The sequence below is a fragment of the Xyrauchen texanus genome, chromosome 36 (genome assembly GCF_025860055.1).
Source record: "Xyrauchen texanus isolate HMW12.3.18 chromosome 36, RBS_HiC_50CHRs, whole genome shotgun sequence".
NCBI classification, from domain to species: domain Eukaryota; kingdom Metazoa; phylum Chordata; class Actinopteri; order Cypriniformes; family Catostomidae; genus Xyrauchen; species Xyrauchen texanus.
Window position 1 is genome coordinate 13,258,971 of NC_068311.1, and position 15,109 is coordinate 13,274,079.

The 15,109-nt window shown below is 38.8% G+C and overlaps 1 protein-coding gene across 2 annotated transcripts in view; it reads right to left on the reverse strand.

Moving 5' to 3' along the window:
• The window catches only part of LOC127629534 (RNA-binding protein Nova-1-like), an 86,244-nt gene that overhangs the window by 15,254 nt on the left and 55,881 nt on the right, over positions 1-15,109 (reverse strand). The window lies entirely within an intron of this gene.

Below are 15,109 nucleotides of genomic sequence, written 5' to 3' on the forward strand. Positions count from 1 at the left end.
TGTAACCAGTAGGGGTTGTAACAGTATAAAATGTTCACAGTACGATAACCTTCTCAAAAAATACAGTGGCATTACGGTATCACGGTATTAAAAAGCCTTGCTGAAATTATTAACAGTATAATATTTATGAAGTCGCACCTAGTCAAAATCGCGTTGTTCAGAAAATAACAAAAACAGATATGTCGCATCTCTGTATAAATCACACTGACAGAGACTGTATTCGGCAGGCACTACCCAGGAGCAGCCTCCACATTCCCGACTTCCCTTCATCTGCTCAAAAGTCAGACGTGCTTCATTATGAAGATTAAATTACCTCAGGAAATAGTACTATGGTAACTATGGTATTTTTATATTTATTTTACGATTTCAGATTTTGTCACTTAAATGCTGCCTAATGCAAAATGTCACACTGAAATACCAAAAATAGGACACATTTTAAAGCATTAAACAAACTACAATATGAAATGATACAAGATAGAAAAGAGTAGGATAAGGTTTATTGAAACACAATCATCAGGAAATACAGATCTCTATTCTTTGTAACTCTATGCTGTATACAAATAAACAGCTTTAAGTCTGTGACTAAAACAGCATGCCTGTTGTATTCTGTTCGTTCATTAATGTTGGAGACTGTCTATCTGCGGACTCCTGTCAGTTCTTGGTACTCCACAAGTGTTTTGCCTTCCTTCCCCAAAATGGCACCAACCAAGTTCTCTGGCACTGCAATCTCCACCACATCTTTGGCCCCCTCCACTAGCTTCTCAGTGGCCAGTAGAGAGCTTGCCATCAGCGGGGAAGCAGCACTCAGGTAACCATTGGTGGCTCCGGTGGCGGCGGTCAGCAAGCCTAGCGTGAAGCCACCCAGTCTAGTGGCTGGGTGGCCGGCACTGGTGGATGCATCATTAGCGTATGAGGCTAGCAGGTAGAGACTATCTGTGGATATTTCTGATAATTGAACCCTCTATACTATACATTAATTATGCTTTGGTGTGCGTGCGTTTGAATGGCCGATGTTAATTACGTATAATTATGTATATAAGTCGCAGGAACTTTCAGATGATGAAAATATTCAGGAAAATACAGGTAGTCATAGAAATCTTGTATATCTGGGAGTGATATGAAAAGGGGTTTATAATTTATTAGGCTATATACTGTATTGTCACTTACATTCATCTCCCCAAAATTCTTGAGATGATCACAGATGTGGCTATTTTGGTATGAAGTGATCCCTGCCTGAGCCAACACTTTTTCGACAAAGTTTACTGATTGGTTAACCATCACTGATGATGCCTTGAGGGTCTTTTAAAAAAGTCCCACACCCCGGACTTCATCCACTTGACAGGGGTAAATAAAGGTTCAGGCATTGACATTTCTCTCTCTGCCGTGCAGTTTACATGTGTGACTTTTAAAATGAAGTGAAACAGGAGGATGTAGAAATGTATTTGATCAAGTAAATATGATGCTGTCTAAATGTTGCTGATTCTTTTTTTATATAACTGATATTTACAATGGAACATTTTATTCCTTGGAATTTTTAGCAAACGAAAAAAAAAAAAAACATCAAATACTGTGAATGCAACCCTGTTAATTATAAATGTCAATGGTTTGATAACCGTTTCTTTTTAAAACAGTGATATACCGTGAAACCGTGATAACGTTACATCCATAAAACATAATGACAGTGATTGAAGTAAATATTAAAGATGGCGACGTCCATAACACCAGCATGTCTTATCACAATAACGCCACGTTATTAAATAAACAAGTCCAAATGAGGTGTGTATTCATTCATCAGATCATAATTAACCGACAGCAACTTTGAATGTTTTTTAACCGGGTGCAGAGTGAGGCATTTGTCGCCTGGCTCACAATCACGAGCAGTTTCAGTGAAAGACAGCGGTTGGCTCTTTGGATGACACAGAGCTCATATCTCTGTCTCTGTGAGTTAACAAAACTCCTCATGATTAACATGATACACATGCATGTACAGTGCAGCATGGCCTTAACATTATATGACGTGACAGACAACAAGTTGTACAGTGCGGTTCTGTTCACACAGCACAGGTTTGCCGATAATGCGGTTGTGAGACCTGAACATTTGTGGGTGTCAGTTCGGTTATAGAATGCGGTTGTCACTCTGTAAATAACCGACTTGTGTGTGAACACAACCTTATTAAACCGTATTCTGCTGCTGTGTGAACGTGGCCACAGTGACTCAAGCTAATACTTTGTACTAAAGCTTCACACAAAACACAGAAAATACTGAAATACAAAAACATCGGACACATTTTAAAGCATTAAACAAACTAAAATATAAAATTATACAAGATAGAAAAGAGTAGGATAAGATTCATGAAACAAAAATGTACATAAAAGTAAGATCAAATTTGGACAACAGTACAAAAATATTACTAAAATTAGACCTTTACATATTGTCACAATAGAGGCATACACTACAGCACTGATGAAAATTGTACATATTAGAAGATATACATAAAGATGCATGCATGTTTTTTCTTGTACTTTCTAAGCTGTGAATCACTAGGTAAAAAGAGGCTCCTCCTGAAAAGCATTGACTCCCAGGGGTCAGTGTTTCCATGGAAACTCAACACCAGCATTCAAGTGGGACTGAAAGGGAGTCGGCATGATGCATAGCAACCAACCAACCACCCTCCATCATATACGCACGCTCTCAACAATTCACTTAAAACCACCACCTAGTAATTCCATAATACTGCAGGTCCAAACGCACAACTATCCAATACAGTGCTACAATACTCTATAGCCCACCCAAACACCATACACTAACTATAAAAGGACACTTCTGCTTTTGAATTTGAAAAATAAATAAATAAATAAAAGATTAGATTACTTGAAATGTTCATTCATTACCTGAACTGACAAATTAGCACTTGATGTCTTTGGTCACTGCCTGATATATCTACGCTTTGTATCAGTGTAAAAAAAAAAAAAAGAAATATGCTTTGTGCTGTTCGATTTTGACAGTTAATTACTCTGTATAATGAAAACCTCCAGCCTTCGCCATTGAAAATGCTGGATTCTGAATACATGCACTGTCAAAATGACAGATAGAGAGAAGAAAATCGTAAAAAGGGGAGACAAGAGGAGTGGGTAGATGTGAGTGAAGATAGATGTGTGTGTGTGTCTATGGAGGCGTGTGTTTTTATGTGTGTGTATGTTTATGAACAAAGTGAAGGAGAGAGAAGAGGAAAGAAGAGAGGGTGAAGAGGGGGTGGTGTTCGGCTCAGTCTTACGTTTGTTTCTTTTGTGAGTTGTTCCGTTCTTTTCATTTGCTCCCTCAAGGTTTGCTGTAGCTTTCTGCCCACAGACTTGTCTTTACAGAGGCTGTTTAGCCTTGCCACTGTAGTGCTAACTCTCATTCAGCTTAACTGAATTACCATATAAATGAAAACTGGTGACAGGAAATTTCATGGATTTCTACATTCGCTTTTTACCTCAGTAGAACAAACAGAAGGACACTTGTATGCTAAACGTTTTGAGCAAAATTATCTTATTCACAGTTGTCTTTTAATGCAACTGAAAGCAGATTGTTTTGTATTTAACACCATAGAACATTTACTGTGATTGATCAGTACTGCACTAGTGCAAATGCTGCAAATCTTAACTCCAGATGATCATATATTAAATAAGAGCTGATGAGGAAAATATAATTAAATAAATGCATTTTATTTTAGGGATACTATTTGCATCTTTAAAGGTGATTTTTTTTCTACATCCCCAATTCCAAAAAAGTTGGGACAGTATGAAAAATGCAAATAAAAACAAAAAGGAGTGATATGTAAATTATATCACTCACCGTTGCATCCACAGATGCAAGTAAACACTTTACTATGCAAAGCAGAAGCCCTACATCAACACTGTCCAGAAGCGCTGCCGACATCTCTGGGTTCGATCTCATCTTAGATGGAAAGTAGAACAGTGGAACTGTGTTTTTTGGTCCAAAGAGTCCAGATTTCAAAAAGTTTGTAAAAAACACAGCCGTCGTGTTCTCCAGGCCAAAGAGGATAAGAACAATCCAAGTTGTTATTAGCATCAGGTTCAAAAGCCAGTGTCTGTATGGGCCAGGTGCGTGTCAGTGCCCATGGCATGGGTAACTCACACATCTGTGAGAACACCATGAATGCAGACAGATATGCAGATATTTGGAGCAACATATACTGCCATCTAGCACAATCTTTTCCTGGGATGTCCCTGCATTTTCCAGCAGGACAACTTCAAACAACACACTGCCTGGATTACAAGTGTATGGCTGTGTAAGCAGAGAGTGTGGGTGTTAGATTGGCCTGCCTGCAGTCCTGACCTGTCTCCAACTGAGAATGTGTAGACACATTATGAAGCACACCATATGGCAACGAAGACCCCCATACAACTGTGTAGCTTAAGACCTACATAATGGATGAATGGGGGAAAATTCCACTTTCTAAACTTAACAAACTTGTGTCTTCAGTGCCAAAATGCTTAATAAGTGTTATTAGAACGTCTTGGTTACTGTCGTAAACCTCCATTCCCTGATGGAGGGAATGAGACGTTGTGTCAATGTAGTGACACTTGGGGTCTCTCTTGGGAGCCCCAAACACCTCTGATCTTTGAGAAAAGGCCAATGGGAATTGGCGAGTAGAATTTGCATGCCACTCCCCTGGACATACAGGTATAAAAGGAGCTGGTTCACAACCACTCATTCAGGTGTCGCGCTGAGGAGCCGAGACAGGATCAGGGAACGGAGGTTATGACAGTAACCAAGATGTTCCCTATCTGTCACTCAATTGACGTTGTGTCAATGTAGTGACACTAGGGGTCCCTATACGAAACGCCACCATGAGAGGAACTGCGTTATTTGGCCTTAGTGATCATGTCTACTACCGCCGGTGGTAAGCCGCATAGGTCTTCCGCGTCCCGTCCATGGGTCAGACATGGAGATTCCAGAAATATAATATCTGCCAAGGACGCCATATGATCCAGGAGCCTATGAAATTGTTTCAGTGTGACCACCATTCTCCGCCTGAATGACTTCAGGCAGTTCAGCTCCGACTGCTATCATAGAGAAAAGAGATGCTCTGAAACAGTGAGATCGTAACAACGACGGTCATAAACACCAGGTGTGTAACCCAGGGAATTAGGAAACTGCTCTTTCTTTGAAATTGTGGGTACCGCAGCCCCTTTGTCATGTGGTGAAATCAAAATCAAAGGATTCTCCTCCCGGCCCTCCACCCGGGAATGGAGTGGTCTGTTCACCACCTCCGAACTTGTAGCGGGTGTCCATTTCCCTGGGTCGCCCATCTCAGGGGCGCTTTGAAGCCTTTCTAGGATTCTTTGTGGTGGACCGTGAGACAGGGGCGTCAGCTTCCTGCGGGGGCTTTACGCCAGGGCAGGGCCTCCGTCTGCTTCATGACCTGCAAGATCTGCTGGGCAAAGTCCTCAACGGTGTTGCTGAAAAGGCCAGCCTGGGAGATGCCGTCAAGAAGTGTACCTTGTCGGCATCCTTCATCTCGACCAAGTTAAGCCAGAGGTGGCACTACTGGACCACCAAGGTGGATACCGCCTGCCCGAGAGTCTGCCCCATGACTTTCGTCACCCGGAGGGCAAGAGCACAGCTCCTGCATCACTACAAGGTCAGGACTACCCTCGTGCAGCTCTATCAGTGCCTTGGCCTGGGGCACTTGCAGGAGACCCATGGCGTGCAGGGCGGAGGCGGCCTGTCAAGCGGCACTGTAAGCCTTGGTCACCAAGGACGACGTGGACTTACAGGTCTTGGACAGGAGTCTCGTGCGATTCTGCCAGGTTGCGACGTTTTGCGGCCACAGGTACACCGCAACTGCCTTGTCCACGTGGGGAATCGCCATGTACCCCCTGGCCGCCCCACCAGCAAGGGTAGTGAAAGCGGAGAGGCTCAGAAGTTGGTCCGGGCAGTAAAAGGTGCCTGCCACAACTTCGTGAGATCCTCGTCTACCTCTGGTAAAAATGGAACCAGGGTGGGCAATGGCTGTGAGCAGCGCACTGAGCCCAGGAACCAATCATCAAGCCACGAGGGCTCAAAGCAGGGTGGAGAGTTCAACTCAAGCCCTCAGAATGGGCGACCACACCCGAAGGTGGGAGCCTAGTAGAGTCCTCCACGTCCGACTGAAACAGCCCGCTCACCGATGCTGCGATCGAGAACTCTTCCTGCTCTAGAAGCCCAAATGGGACATCAAACTCGTCCTGGTGCAAGCCGCCTGTCTCATCCCAGAACTCGACCGGGCAAATGAACATACTGGGGAATGGGAGGTCCGTGGGGGATTACCCAGCAGGACCACTCCCATTGTGGGTCCCCAAATCGCCCCCAGCGCTAACCGACGTGGCCTCAAATTCGTTGGTATAAGGACCGGGTCGGGGAGCGGCTTTCCCCTTTAAGAAGGAAAGCCACGACCGCAAAGTTGCCATGGTCAACTGGCTGTAACCAACACATGTGAGGCAGCAATCGTGGCCATCATTATTTTTGCAAAAATCAACAGTGCCGTTTACTTTTTTATCCTCTTGATCCCGGCCAATAATTGCGCAAAACTCGCAGTTGCAACTGAGTCCATAGAGGGGGCTCTGTGGATGTGTGTCGTTGAGGTGTTGGATGATATGATGGCATTTGTGATTTTGAAAGCAAAGCCTAGTGTTGCACTAGCCATACTTATAACATTTTATTCTTACTGAATTCTACTCTATTAATATTTGTTTTTTGTTAGAGTCCAACAGAAACCAACGGACGAAGGAATGAAGGAAATAATCTGCAAAGCGGTATGAGAAACTCTGAAGCTAATCAGACCAGTATGTGTGTATGTATGTTAAATTCCTTAAAGTGGGCAAAGCACATTTTATAGAAAGCCTTCTTTCACCACTTGTTTTTCTGAATAACAACGTGAAATTATGCTAATTTTATGGCTTTTATGTAGTCAAAGTTCAAATATGTGCCATCAGTATTGGTTTCTATGTAAGTTCCAGGTGAGTGAAATGTTTTTTAATATTAATTAATTTCTTTTATTTTTATTTTATTAATACATATTGTTAATTTGAGAAAAAAACATAGTTTGTTGAAGTTACCTTATTTTTAAACTGTTCTTAGTAACATTTGTGAATAAAACAAAATATAAATTTCACGTACGTGCCATACTTCTTATTTTTATCTAATATTTTAATTTACAACTAATCGATTACAAATTTTTTTGTGGGTTAGAGTACTCTACTAAAAATGACTCATCCCTAATATGCATCTGTGAGAACAATTGTTATGTCTAACCATAAAATATCTATTAGCATAATTTTTAAGTTACATTTTCTTCTACTTTTAGCAGATCAGTTCCTTCCTTTTTTCTTCTCCGTCTCTTTCTTTATGACGGCATCATTTTTAACGATCGCACTTGGCAGGACAAGTGCTGATAGAATCAAGTCTCTTGGGTAAGAATCTAGCCACGTCAACATATATCCAGGTTAATTTCAGTGAATGCATCAAGTGCTGAGCTAGAAGAGGTGGATGTCCCCTCCCTCTATCTATAAAAGAGTGAAAGAAAGTGGGAGGCTGAGACAGAAAGAGTGCAAGAAAGAGAGAGACGCCTGCTACTGTGCCACCATCCTTCTGAGACTGCAAGCCTTTGATTAATTGTCAGGAGGATGCGGCAGGGGGTTGTGGGTAATAGGCAATGAAAGCTTGGTCAGCCATGAAGGACATATGTGTACGTACTCCCTATGTAGACTGTATGACTTAGTTTTAGTACTGCAACAAAAAAACAAAAATAATGAGACCAGCATTAGAGGCAAGCACAAATTAATCAAAGGATACGGTCTCTCTGCGTGGGTTTGCTGAAACGGCAGATGAGGCCCCCTGAGTCTTTGTAGCAGCAGATCCGGCTGTACTCTGATATAAGATGTGTTCTGCCACTGAGAAAACAGTTCAAACTTCCTCTGAACTCTTTCTACTGATGTTCATGCACTAAGAGAGGCAAAATGTACCCACTGCTTGACAACACCAAAGATCTTTACCATAGGGGTGGGAATCGGCGAGTCCTGGCTAAACGATATGTGATCTTCTTCATAATTTTGAGTCGCATTGACCCAGAATAAAATTTTGAGTTCTGTGCACTAAAGTAAAAAAGGCCTCAGCTTTCTGATTATAAGATTTTTATGTTTTTATCCCAAACTGTTGCAGGAATATAATAATTTTAATGTTGTCTGTCAAAACACAACTTGTTTTTGATAAAACAGGCTCTTAAGATTTAATTTGAGCATACATGCAGAGATCGTGCATCCTCCAGCACCAAAGACGTTCAATTTTCAGAGTTGTATCCACTTCGCATCTGTAATTAAAATGTTAGCAATTTGCTCTTCTCTATACAGTAGTTCATTTTATCAAGCTAACAAACTATGGACATTGGATTACTTTCCTGATGTAAATGTGTGAGGTAAAGTGAAAGTTGTTGATATCATTGCCTTACAATGTGTCTTTCAACGTCCCATCTCATTGTTCATTCATGTGTTTTTCATGCTGTATTTCTGTATTAAAAAGAAACTCTGATCACAGGAGAGACACTATGCAGCGCTCCCGTTTGAATTGACAGCAGCACGATTTGACACCACATTAAAGAGCAAAAAATCGTTAATAGTTTAAATTTCATGATACCATTGACATTGTTTGATCAAAAACAGAAACCCCCCCAAAAATGTCAAAAACTGCCCATTGCGACCTACGACTCATTTTGATGGAGTGTGACATCTGAGTTGTCAATATTTTTATTTCCACAATATTACGATACATTTCTCTCACCTAAAGTACATTGTAAAAAATGCTTTTTATTATTACATTTTTTTTTTCTCCATCGACTTAACAACACATTCATTTGTGCCATTTTAACTTGATTTTATGTATTTTCAGATTTACAACTTGATTTTCTTCATCAGAAACTAAATTTAAAGTGGTTGAAAACATGCAATGAACCTATCATTGCAGGCTCTATATTTCTCAAAAAATGACCTCTGGACAATCCCACCCAGCAACTGTTTGACCCCTTTCCACCTCTGTCCACGGAACAGTGCCTGACTCTAGAGCTCTAGCTGTTTGCACTTTGAAGTCTTAAGCGCTTGCCTTTAGGTTAAATCGCCTGTCTCCTGATCCCAGGCTTAGCCGCCCATCTCTGCACAGCATCTGCCTCTGTCTGTGTGTGCTGTTTGCTGGCATTGAAAAGAAAAAAGACTCCACATGAGTTAAAAATAACACCCTCTTCTCATCCTCCTCACCTTGGTATTATGACAGTCGTGAGGGGTTGGTGTTTGCTAGCGAGGGTCTTGCACCAGTGGTCTCAATTCTTAATCTCTGTAATTCTGTCAGAGGCAGGAAGCAAACTCGCAATACATTTTGGTGCTGATTTTCATTGTCATTTTTTATTTCTCTTTTAACCTCACATCAAATTCAATTTGCATCCTAATACATGATGATTCAGAAAAGGCGAAATTTGGAGTCATAGCTAACAAGTTTGGAAAGAAAAACCCTATTGGAAAAATTATGCATTTGGCTAGACATTCAACTTCAGTGAATCACACAAAAACATGTCCATTGTTCAGGTCAAATTTCAACCCAAAATCAAAAGAAATTATATATAAAAAAAGAAAATGAATCCTAAGGAAAATATATAATACTTCCTTGACAATTAAGAAAATGTGCCTTTTAGGAATTAATGAAAAAAAAAAAAAGATTTTATGTTTATGACGCAACGCATCCAAGACGCTACACAAGCATGTCTGACGCAGATGTTTATGGACGGGTCCTTAAACAAGCCCTCATAATAATTCTCCAACTGATTGACAAATTCACTTGTGAAATGGATTGCTGTGAACTGTATGCCAATGATTGACTTATGTTCAATAATATGATAGTAAACAATACATTGTATTCTAAAGCCGTTTTTTTGTATTGTCTTATCAATGATTAACTCTTCTGCCACAAGAATGTAATGCATATTAATTATCTGAATATTTTTTTATTCTATTTATATATATATATATATATAATTTTTCAATATTTAAAGATAACTATGTATCATTATTTCATCATTATATATTGAATTATATTTAATTAATACATATATTTATATGAGGGGCTTTCTCGGCAAATATTTGTATATGCGATTTAATGCGATTAATCGCGATTAATTAATCAGGACACCATGTAATTACTTCGATTAAAATGTTTCATCGATTGACAGCCCAAATATGTATGTATATATATATATATATATAATTTTAAAAAAAATTTTTTAAGTGAATATGACCCGAACATTTTGTGAGATTCATATTCAAAAATATTACAATTTAATTTAAGTTAATATAGGCTACACAGTGATATGATTGAAGATCTAAAGCCATCATTATCAAAATGGCTAAATGTAATATAATCTAATGTCAGAAAATATTTACCTTGGCATATGATCTTAAATCTAGCCTTGAATTGCTAGTCTTGACATCACAGATCTCTCTAGAATGCAACAGCAAAATAAAGTATGTGCCTTGCAAATGTATTTTTAATAAATATCTGATTTATTATTTATTTTTATGCCATTTCAGACAGCTCTGGTCTTGCATCAGTCAAGAATGCTACAACTCATTTCCCCAGGGGTCTGACTGAGTATTAGGGATGTGCGAGCTTTGGATCGAGACCCTCATCTCACAGACAATATGAGATCACAACAGTCCAGCATCAATGGGACAATCTGCTTCTAAGGTAAGACTGACACTGACTGTTAGCCCTTTTCCACCTACATGGTTCGGGTGCGGGTTCTTGGTAGGGCTGGGCGATATGTAAAGATATTTTTTGCGATAATTGGCTTAATAAATATAGTGATATCCAATTAAATCGTCAACCACCCTGCAGAGGGTCGGTGAATTTTTTTGCTTTAAAAATGTTATTCATTTGTTGAAACAGGATAAATTTTAAATTCAAATTGCACTTTAACAAAACAAAAAACAGCAATAAAATAAAAGTGATAAAAAAATCTAATTTAACAATCTCCCCAAATCCAAATATTTACCGTCTCCAACGGCTCCACTTGCACAGATAGAAAATTACTAATAGCCTACAGATTAAGAACTAAAGACAATTATAAAAGTAAAGACAATAATAATCAAAATAAATAAGCCAAATAAATTCCCTTGTGTTCCCAAAATAATGCTGCCAAAGGTGTGTTCTTATCGACTTTGTGTTTGTATTGCGTTTTGGTAATACAGTTAATGCTGCTTAAAGAAAATAAAATGAAACTCAATTTTAGGTTCAAGGTGACTGTGTCTTGCATTACTTAATGATTTAATCATTTTTGTCTTTGTTTATTTAATACAAAGATATATATTACTGAACCTGCAGAGTTGCGTTCACAATGCATGCCAACCGAGTGGAAACAAGACAAACTAAACTCACAGCACCGCCTGAAATGATCGCAGATAATTTGCAGCATAGTCACAGATGACATTATTCTTGCAAACAGTTTTCAGATGAATGAAACAAAAAAAGAGTGAAAACTTTTTACATGCGCTTGTTCCACATGAAAGGCTTGTTCTGCACGCCTCTGAACAAACAAGGAATCGGGTGAATTTTTTGCTTTATTGATTTTGCTTTAAAAAATTTATTCATTTATTGAAACAAAAAAACATAAACAAAAGTAATTTCTAAATTCAAATGGCACATTAAACCAAATTAAAAAGCAATAAAACCACAAAATGGTCAAAAAAATAAACTTATTTAACCACCTCCCCAAATTCAAACATTTACCGTCTCCAATGGCTCCATTTGCATCATGGAATCTGCAAAGCATGCCAACCGCGAGGAAATAAAGTGAAGCGGAAAACAGGCTCGGCACGAGAACCATCGCAATTTTCGGTGGAAAAGGGCAATGAGAGACTTCATATATATGCCCTATATAATCCCTGATAATAATGCTCAACATTCTGGCTTATTAATATCCCTGTGTATCAACCAGAAAAGGTGCAATGAAAGTCAATGGTGACTGAGGGCAGCTAACAATCTTACTTACATTTCCTTTTGTGTTCTACATAAAATAAAAAGTCATAGAGGCTTGGAACTACACGAGGGAGAGTATTTGTACAGAATACAGTATATGAACTATGACAGAATTTTCTTTTTCGAGTGAACTATTGCTTTAAGGCTAACCAGAGGAATACACTCTCTTTCCACTATACGCCATGACTACATAAAACAACCAACAAAATCGCCACTCTGCAAATATTAAAGACAAACAACGCAAACTGCATCTGTCCTTTCTTTCTCCCAAAAGAGATTTGAGCCTGGCATTAGAGGATGTACTTCCTTGTCTGACAAACAATGTTGTGTAAGGCACTCCTTTTCCATTGGCTCTTCTGGAAATTAGATCGATACTCCGTGGAGAGATGGTGACCTTTTTCCTGTCGGGCAGATGGATTTGAAGGTTAAAAAAGGCATAAAATATTTTAGCCAGTTACCATCCCTCTAGAGACATGTGAGGGGAGGGGAGAGGAGAGAAAGGGAGGTTGGGCTAATTTCAGACATTATAGCTATTTTCCTGATGTCGCTTTTAATTTAAGAGATGAGTAGGCAATACAGCAGCGTTACGCTTGGCTGTCTTTGTGTGTGTGTGTGTGTGTGTGTGTGTGTGTGTGTGTGTGTAGTGCTCCAATGAGAACTTTTATTAGATTCATGATGCAGGATAATTAAATAGGCTGGGTTTGGTGGTGTTGTGAAGGGATGGGATGGTTTGAAACAGTACAGCACTTAAGGCAATCACACTCATCAATGTAACGTAAAGCTGTGGGTTATTACGGAAAAGGCCAGTGATGCATGGAGAAAAGCATGATTTTTTCTATGATGTTGAAGAATAGAGTTTATGGGAAAACTGTTCCATTTTTCAAAGTTATAAGTGAAGCAGGGGAAGCTGTTAATGGTGTTTCAAAGATGAATCAAAATGTTCGTAAATGTGAAATACCGAAACGGCAAATATGTTATAAATTATTTCATAGCTGATCTTTAATATTTTGAATTTTAATCAGTGGTGAGGCCAGAAATTTCCCTGTAAGTGGACCCTTGTTAGAATTGGGTGGACCAGTCATAAAATTTACCTTAATATATTTTCAGCCAGACAAATGCTTCACAATAAAAAAAAAAAAAGTATAGTACACAACAGTGAAAAGCATTCTAAGTCATGAACCAAACCAACTAGCTTCTAAGTGAATCACAACATTACAAGCTTTGATTTGATGTAAAAAAATTAAATATTTAAATCGGACAAAAGACTAAGGTACAAGACTGTGTACTTAATGCCTTTAATGAGGAAATTAACTATAATCCTATGAAATATATACCAACTACTGATTTTAAGTTGCTGATTAAAAATATAAACAATAGATTTTATATATAGCAAAATATACAGATATATACTAATATAAAAGTATTTTGAGAGTATAGGGCAGAGGTGCCCAAATTATTTCCTATGAAAGGCCAAAAATCAAACTTGATTGAGGGCAGTGGGCCAAAAGAAACATACAGAACTCGAAAATTAAAATCATAAAGTGTCCTATACGTGCACAATGCACATAATTGATTTCAATATAATTGTTATGTATGTTGTGTCTCTTTCTCATTTGTGAGTCACTTTGGATAAAATGTCTGCTTAAACGACTAAATGTAAAAGGGTCTCTTAAAACATGGTTACTGTATCTTTAAGAACATCGCATCTCCTGATATTGAACACACGGTATTTCTGTGCAGTTTTGTGGAGTTTTGGAGAGATGAAGATACAATGGCATGACGTAATACTATCAAGTAGGATATTGTTTTGTGACAGAAGATTTTAAAGATATTTCATATCATAGACCTAGGCTACACATTGTCCTGGATTTCACTCAGTATTACCATATATTGGGATTGCCAAATGTAACAGGATTATTGAATTAAACAATGCTGTAAAATGTTTTTGCATAGTTAATGCATTTAGCCTACTTACATTTATTTGACATTTATTTCCGAAATTTTAATAGTTATTAAAAAACTTGCAGCTATATGTTTTTAGGCAGATAGTTGCAAGTAAACAAGTTATCCTTACATTTGACAAACAAATTGCATTATGATGCACACAGATGTTATACACACCCCAAAACAGGTTTTAGTCAAAATAAGAAGATGAAATATGAAGAATTAGTTTACTGCATTACCGTTTTTGTCTAGCTGGCAGGGCAGAAAATGGATTTTTGAGAGTAATGGTCTGTTCACTAATAGTGCTTGTCGTAATGTTGTGTGGTGTTTTGAGTGAATGGAACTGTTGTTTATATTGAAATGCTCCCTCACCTGGCTTTATCAAGCCCACTTCACGGGTGCACTTCAGGGTTCACGTTCACGTGAATATGAAATCCTGCACAACGTTTAGTGCGCATTCAAGCCATATTTAATTTAAGTGTTCTGCAAGTCCACATAATTACCTGGCATTTCTTGACACTGCTTCAGTTCCCACTCCGTTTTAAACCAACCAGGTTCAGTCTGGTGGTACTGAATGCCCACCTCTGACTTTGGAGTTGGCCAATCATAGTGAAGATTTGGGGTGGCACCTGGTTTGGCCAATGGAGTGAACTTGCCAACAGCACTTATTTAAAGGTCATTGAAGTACGCATATACATTTAAAAAAAAATTATCATTACACTCTCTACTTTTCAAATAAGCTATAGTTTTTGTAAAGCCTTCACGTAAAACAAAAAAATCTTAAAACAAAAATATTAATTAAAAATGGAGAGCTGTATCAATGCCACCCCCACCCCCCAAATTTAACTGTTTGGCCATAATGACCATCATTATGTTTGTAGGGAAAAGGGTGAGGTTTGCAAGCTGAAGAACACCATCCCAACCATGAAGCATGGGGTTGGCAGCATCATGTTAATGGGGGTGCTTTGCTGCAGGTGCACTTCACAAAATAGATGGCAACATGAGCAAGGAAAATGATGTGAATATATTGAAGCAACATCTCAAGACATCAGCCATGAAGTTAAAGCTCAGTTGCAAATGGGTCTTCCAAATGGACATACC